The sequence below is a fragment of the Ambystoma mexicanum genome, chromosome 1p (assembly GCF_040938575.1).
Source record: "Ambystoma mexicanum isolate Mex_15411 chromosome 1p, UKY_AmexF1_1, whole genome shotgun sequence".
NCBI lineage: Eukaryota > Metazoa > Chordata > Amphibia > Caudata > Ambystomatidae > Ambystoma > Ambystoma mexicanum.
This window is the reverse complement of record NC_090921.1, coordinates 521254375-521260570: the sequence shown is the minus strand read 5'-3', so window position 1 is coordinate 521260570 and position 6196 is coordinate 521254375.

The window sequence follows — 6196 nt, the reverse complement described above, 5'->3', positions numbered from 1 at the left end:
TCTTCTCTTTGCATGTCCAAAACCAGAAAATTGGCCCACCAGTTGTCCAAAAATGTGCATTATCTGTGCCCCCTTGAGGAGAAGGAGGGAAGATACTATGCCCCAGTACAAGTACAGGGGCAGGGTACAATTTTGACACTGGTGGACACTGGATCCCAAGCTACCCTTCTGTCCAGAAAGGCCTTTGATGAACTGAATTCAGGAGGGGGGAGGATTACCAAATTCCTCTCACCTCTCTTCCTGGACAACTTCAGAACTTTGACGGACAGGAAATTCCCATTGAGGGGACTGTGGATTTGGACATTAAAATTGGGTGACACAAGGTGAAACACCCGGTCATAGTAGTGACTCCAGAGGGCACCCCTTGTTTACTAGGGAATAACCTCCTGAGAAGGTTGTCACCCCTAATAGATTGCATAAACAAGGTCCTCTGGACCCAGACTAGCCGACCAATAAAATTAAAACAGAGTGTCAACCATGTTAGTTTAAACGGCACATGCCACACGGTTGAACAAAAATCTGAACAAGCAGAATTTCACTTCCAGAACAACCAAATTCCAGACGTGACAGTAATAGCAGTAGGACAACAGACTGGTGATGGGGGGTCCTCTCTATTTCTTAAAATCAACCCTCCTTCCAGTTTAAGGTGGTATTCCACACTGGAAGGAAACACTCTGAAATTCTTTACTAATCCACAATCAGACATTCCCACTCCAATAGTCCAGAAAGATGTGAAATCAGCTCAGAGCCTGGCTGATATTCAGCAAATTGGAGAGCAGTTGTTCATCCCTGTTCAGTTAAATGAAGGGAAGGACTCTGTTCTCGCCCGAGTGTGTGAACAACGGTAAGAGCTTCATCAGCAAACTCCCAAAAGATCCTGCCATTCCCACATTCAAACTGATAGACAAATGGGAAATGGACCTGGAAGCACCAAACTCCAAACATCTCCTGCCAAGCAGGTGTATGCTCAAAATCTCCATTGGCAACAAGAGCATAGTCCATAATTGTTGGGTCGTGCGAGATGTCACTGCTGCCTTTTACTTAGGCAGTGACATTCTCAATCGCTTTGCCATTAGTTTGGACCTAATAAACTTCAAAGCTTGGTCCCGATTAGCGGATAATCCCATGGGCTTTGATGATCCAGAAAAAGCATTTAGGTCAGCTCAATTGCTACCTTATGCAGTTGAAATTCAGATTAAAGAGGAAGTCACTATCCCAGAGAGGACTCGACAATTCTCCCTGGAAGTGAAAGTTAAAAGAGGACAAAAATTGAAAAACCCTGTTGCTTATATTCATCTAAATGCTTCTCTCCAACAGCAAGGGTTGGGGGTAAACCCAACACCATTAGTCAATACAGAACATGACACCATTCGAAAAGAGGTGGATAACAGCGACTTAAAGAATATTACTCTAGCCGCAGGCACCATTATTGGAATGGCGGTTGATGACCAACATTTCTCCATTGATTTAGGAAATGAACTGTTAGGACCAATCCCCAAGGACTGTTTTGACAGTGACAGTGATGACAATACAACACCAGACAGGATCTTTACCCGGCATGGGGGGAACTTCCTGGTGTACACTTCCTGCCCTTATGGTAAGGAAGATGTTACTTGTAACTTCAGGAGGGATGAGGTGATTTTCCAGGTCCATGAGGCTGCCTTTCCCACCTGAAGCCTCCAGTCCAAATCAGCACTCTGACCAGGGACTTCTCCACCCAGCTGGAGGAGGCTACTGAGGTAGCAAAACCAGAAGTCTTTCCAGGCTTTAGGCAGATGGTTGAAGAGAGAGTCAACCTAGTTGATGCCTGTGTGACTCTGGAGCAGAAGCAAAAGTTGAAACAAGTTTTCTTGGATTTCCAAGATCTCTTTGCGGTGGACTCATATGCCTGTGGTCGCACCGACATCCACACAACAACAATTCCCACAGACCCTGGCATGACTCCAGTGTTTGTGAAGCAATATCGCTTGCCTCTCACATCCATGGAGTCCCTTACTGAAATAATTAAGAACCTTGAGTCCCGGGGGATAATCCGTCCAGTTCACAGCACCTTCAATAATCCGGTGCTGGGGATATTGAAGCCAAACGGCCAGTGGAGACTCTGCGCCGACCTGAGGGAGCTCAACAAACGGGTCCATACTTCCCGATGGCCTCTTCCCTACATTGACCAAGGGCTGGCCCAGATCCAGGGGTCACAGGTATTCACTGCATTAGACCTGACCATTGGATACTGGACTGTGCCTGTCAGTAGGGAGGACCAATACAAACTGGCTTTTACCTTTGGGGGCCAGCAGTACACATGGACCCGGACTCCCTTCGGATACCTAAACTCCGGCAATGAATTCAACATTTTCCTACACAAGGCCATGCCCGACCTGAGTGCGAGGGGAAACCTGGCTTATGTAGATGATGTCCTCATCAAAAGTTCCTCTCTGGAGGAACACACAGCGGAGATCCGTTATGTCTGACACAGTTGAGGGCCGCCGGAGCAAAACTTTCCTTTCAGAAAGCACAGCGGCGTAGAACCCGTGTTAATTTCTTGGGGCATGAGATTAATCCTCAGGGTCTCTGTCCCCAGGAAAAGAAAGTGGAAGCACTTCAGAAATTGAAGGACTCCACAACTCTGCGGGAACTAAGGAGCCTCCTTGGACTGACTAATTACAGTAGAAAGTTCATTGAGGGCTACGCAGAGATCACTAGACCCCTGATTCATCTCTTGAAGGGGAGTCAAGTGGGAATGGGGTCCAGAACAATCCGAGGCAGTAAGACAGCTCAAAAGAAGCCTCTCACAAGCGCCGTGCCTAGCTTACCCTCTCAGAAACAAGGAGGTTTTCTTGGAGACAGGGTTCTCTAATACATGCTTGACTGCAGTATTATATCAAAAGCATGACAAGGTCAATAAAGTAATCTCCTATGCGAGTAAAACTTTATCCTCTGTGGAGGAAAAATTCAACGATTGTGAGAAGGCACTCCTGGCAATGGTGTGGGCATTGAAGAATTACCGCCCGTTTATCCAGGGGGAACACATCATAGTGGAGACTCCACACCAGCCTCTGCAATATCTCCAAAGTGACAGAATCCAGGCCGGAAATGTGAGTAATTCCCGAATTACTTCCTGGATTCTGTCAATGCAAGGCTTTCCTGTGGAGGTCAGATATGGCCAAAACAAGAAGAGTCCCCTCGCGCAAGGTCTGGCTGACTTGCATGATTGTGCCAGAGAAAACTGTTTCGAGGACGAGAGTCTAAAAATCAAGGACAACATGGAGGCATACCTTAATTCCCCACACAAAGTCTTTGAAGAAGATAAGTGTGAGGGAATGCCCACTGTCTATGTGGATGGATGCTTTTACCATGTTGACAACAACGGGGAGAAAGAACTTGTGGCCGGCGTAGGGAATGCATGGGTGAATTCGTCCCCAGAACCCTCCGCTGGGTAAAAGATTGGTCCCTGAAGTAGTCAAGTAGCATAATTGATGGCTGTGCATCAAGCCATCCTCACTGCTGTCCAACATCAACTCCACAAACTGGTCATAATCACAGATTTGGATTATGTACGGAACGGGTTCGTGGAGCATCTGGTTAATTGGAAAACCAGAGGCATGTTATGTGCTAATAACAAACCCTTGAAACATGGGAAGTTAATCCAAAATATTGATGATCTGGTCACCTTGAATGGGATGACCATCTACTGGAAAAAGATCAAGGGTCATTCCAAAGTAGAGGGACCAGACAAAACTGGAAATGACTTAGCTGATCAGCTGGCCAAAACCGGGGCCATCCAAGGGGATCTAATAGAAATCAATTCCCTGTTGGGGAAGATCCAGGTCACTGCTATCACTAGGTCCCAGACAAATGCTCACAATGATCTTTCAACTGCACAATGGGGTAAGGAGACCCCGGATGCTGATTTGATTATGGCTCAGAAGGGGGATCCAATAATTGGTAAGTTTTACCAACACATTGAGGACCCTGAGAACTTTCCCCTGACGGATACTGATTACATTGGGAAAGAGGACCTTAGAGTGTTGATGAAATGTCCAAAAATGTTCCAAATCCAAGACGATTTGTTGGTAAGGAAATCCCAAGCTGGCCATGATCAGTGGGTGGTTCCTACCTCATTCCGAAGCCTGATGTTAAGTCACACCCATGATGTGGCCACAGCCGGTCATATGGGGTTTCATACAACACTTGAGATCTTAAGAGAGGTTGCATACTGGTCACACATGGAGCAGGATCTCGACCAATACTTGAAGGGGTGTCTTATGTGTGCACAATTTCAGCCAACATCCCTCACACACCGTGCGCCTCTCCAAAAGAGGGGGATGACACTGCCATGGTCAGATTTGCAAGTCGACTTCATAGGGCCCGTGATTCGCTCCTCTAGAGGGAATAAGTACATGTTGACAGTGACATTCTTATTTACTAAATGGGTGGAATGTCTCCCGGGCCCTAACTGCAAGGCAGAAACAGCAGCTGCCCTGATGATAAACCGCATCTTTTCATGTTTTGGACTACCCCAAAAGATTGAGTCAGACAGAGGTAGCCATTTCACCAGCAAAGTAATGACAAAGATGTGGGAGATACTGGGGGTTAAAAGGAAGCTACACATTGCTTACCGGCCAGCCTCTTCTGTTGCAGTAAAACGTTACAACAAAACCATTGTGAGCATATTAAAAAGGTTTGTGGCAGATTCTGGGCCAAGTTGGGATATTCGATTACCTCTTGTCCTAATGGCCATCAGATCTACCCCTTCATCTGCAACTAAAATGTCATTGTTTGAGCTGATGACTGGACGTAGTATGGTGCTTCCCCAGCATTTGCTCTACAGGACCCAAGAACAGACATTGATCAATGCCTCCACAACTCATGAGTATGTTGAAAATTTAAGGAAACGCCTTCAACATGCTTTTGCCTATGCTCAGCGAAACCTAGAAAGATCAGCCGATAGACCCACTATGACCTGAAGACCACCAGAAAGGAATACAATGTAGGAGACCGGGTTTATCTATACAATTTCCAAAGGAACCAGGCCAAACAGCGGAAATTTCTGCCTACCTGGAAGGGACCTTTCGAAATTGTAGACAAGATCTCACCAGTCGCCTACAAGATCTGCATCCCCAAAGACAGTGTGGCGGAAGGGGAAGACAAGTGGGTCCATATTAATTAGCTAAAGTGTTGCCATCCCAGGCACACTCTGCAGCAACTGGAGGAGTCATCTGCAATCCCAGAGGGGGCCGCTCCAGATTAATACATTTCCAACTCTAAAATAGCCCACATATAGTCTCTAAAATACAATGATAAGAATGCAAATGTCTCCTGATTTATAAAATGTATATGTTCACCCCACCACATTAATAGTGGTGGGGAAATGTCTTCGAATATGTTTCTGCCACTTTTGCTTTATCATCCTAGGTGAGAAGAGAGAGAGATAAACCATGGAGACTGACCAAGGAGGACGACCCGGGGACAGGGAGCAAAGATCCGAGAGGCTCGGGGTACCGCCCAATACTCCCATCAAGACCGGCGAGGAGAACCGATCGATCCACCCCTGATGGAGGAGAAGATACTGAACTTTGGCATCTGCGGAATCAGAAGAAGATGAGGCGAACATCCCAGTCTTGCGAGTTCCATCGATGAAAGCTCAGAATGGCCATCGCAAGAGGGGGGCTTGTGGGATGTTTCAACCCACGCATCCAAGCCATACAACATCATTGTGCATTACTGACATGGGAAACATCATAATGGCTGCCGGAAAGCATGCTGCTGGCCAGAAATCACCAGAAAGTACGCAGTGAGAACCTGACAGACAGGCTGCCATCTTCTTTTGCCTCTGTCAGTGTTAATACAGGAGACCATTGCCAGCCCCATCCTTTAGCTGCCCACAGAACAAAAGCAGACAAAGGAATACAGAGCAGTTCAACAATTAATTTTCTTGATTGTCAAAATTGCTAAAATCATGGGCATGAAACCACCAAAAAAATCCAACTTCTGGTTGGGTGTTCTACATTACTCTACTGCAGAATCCACATCAATACAATGTTAGCAAGGATCATATGCTATCAAGTAAAATCCCCTCTTTGAAATGTATTAATTTAAGGCAGCTGTCAAAAATGGGTGCAATGCCGGTGCCCGCCACTGACCGGCGCTAGCGATCTAAATTCTGACAGGAGACTTGTATTTCAGGAGCTAAACAGTG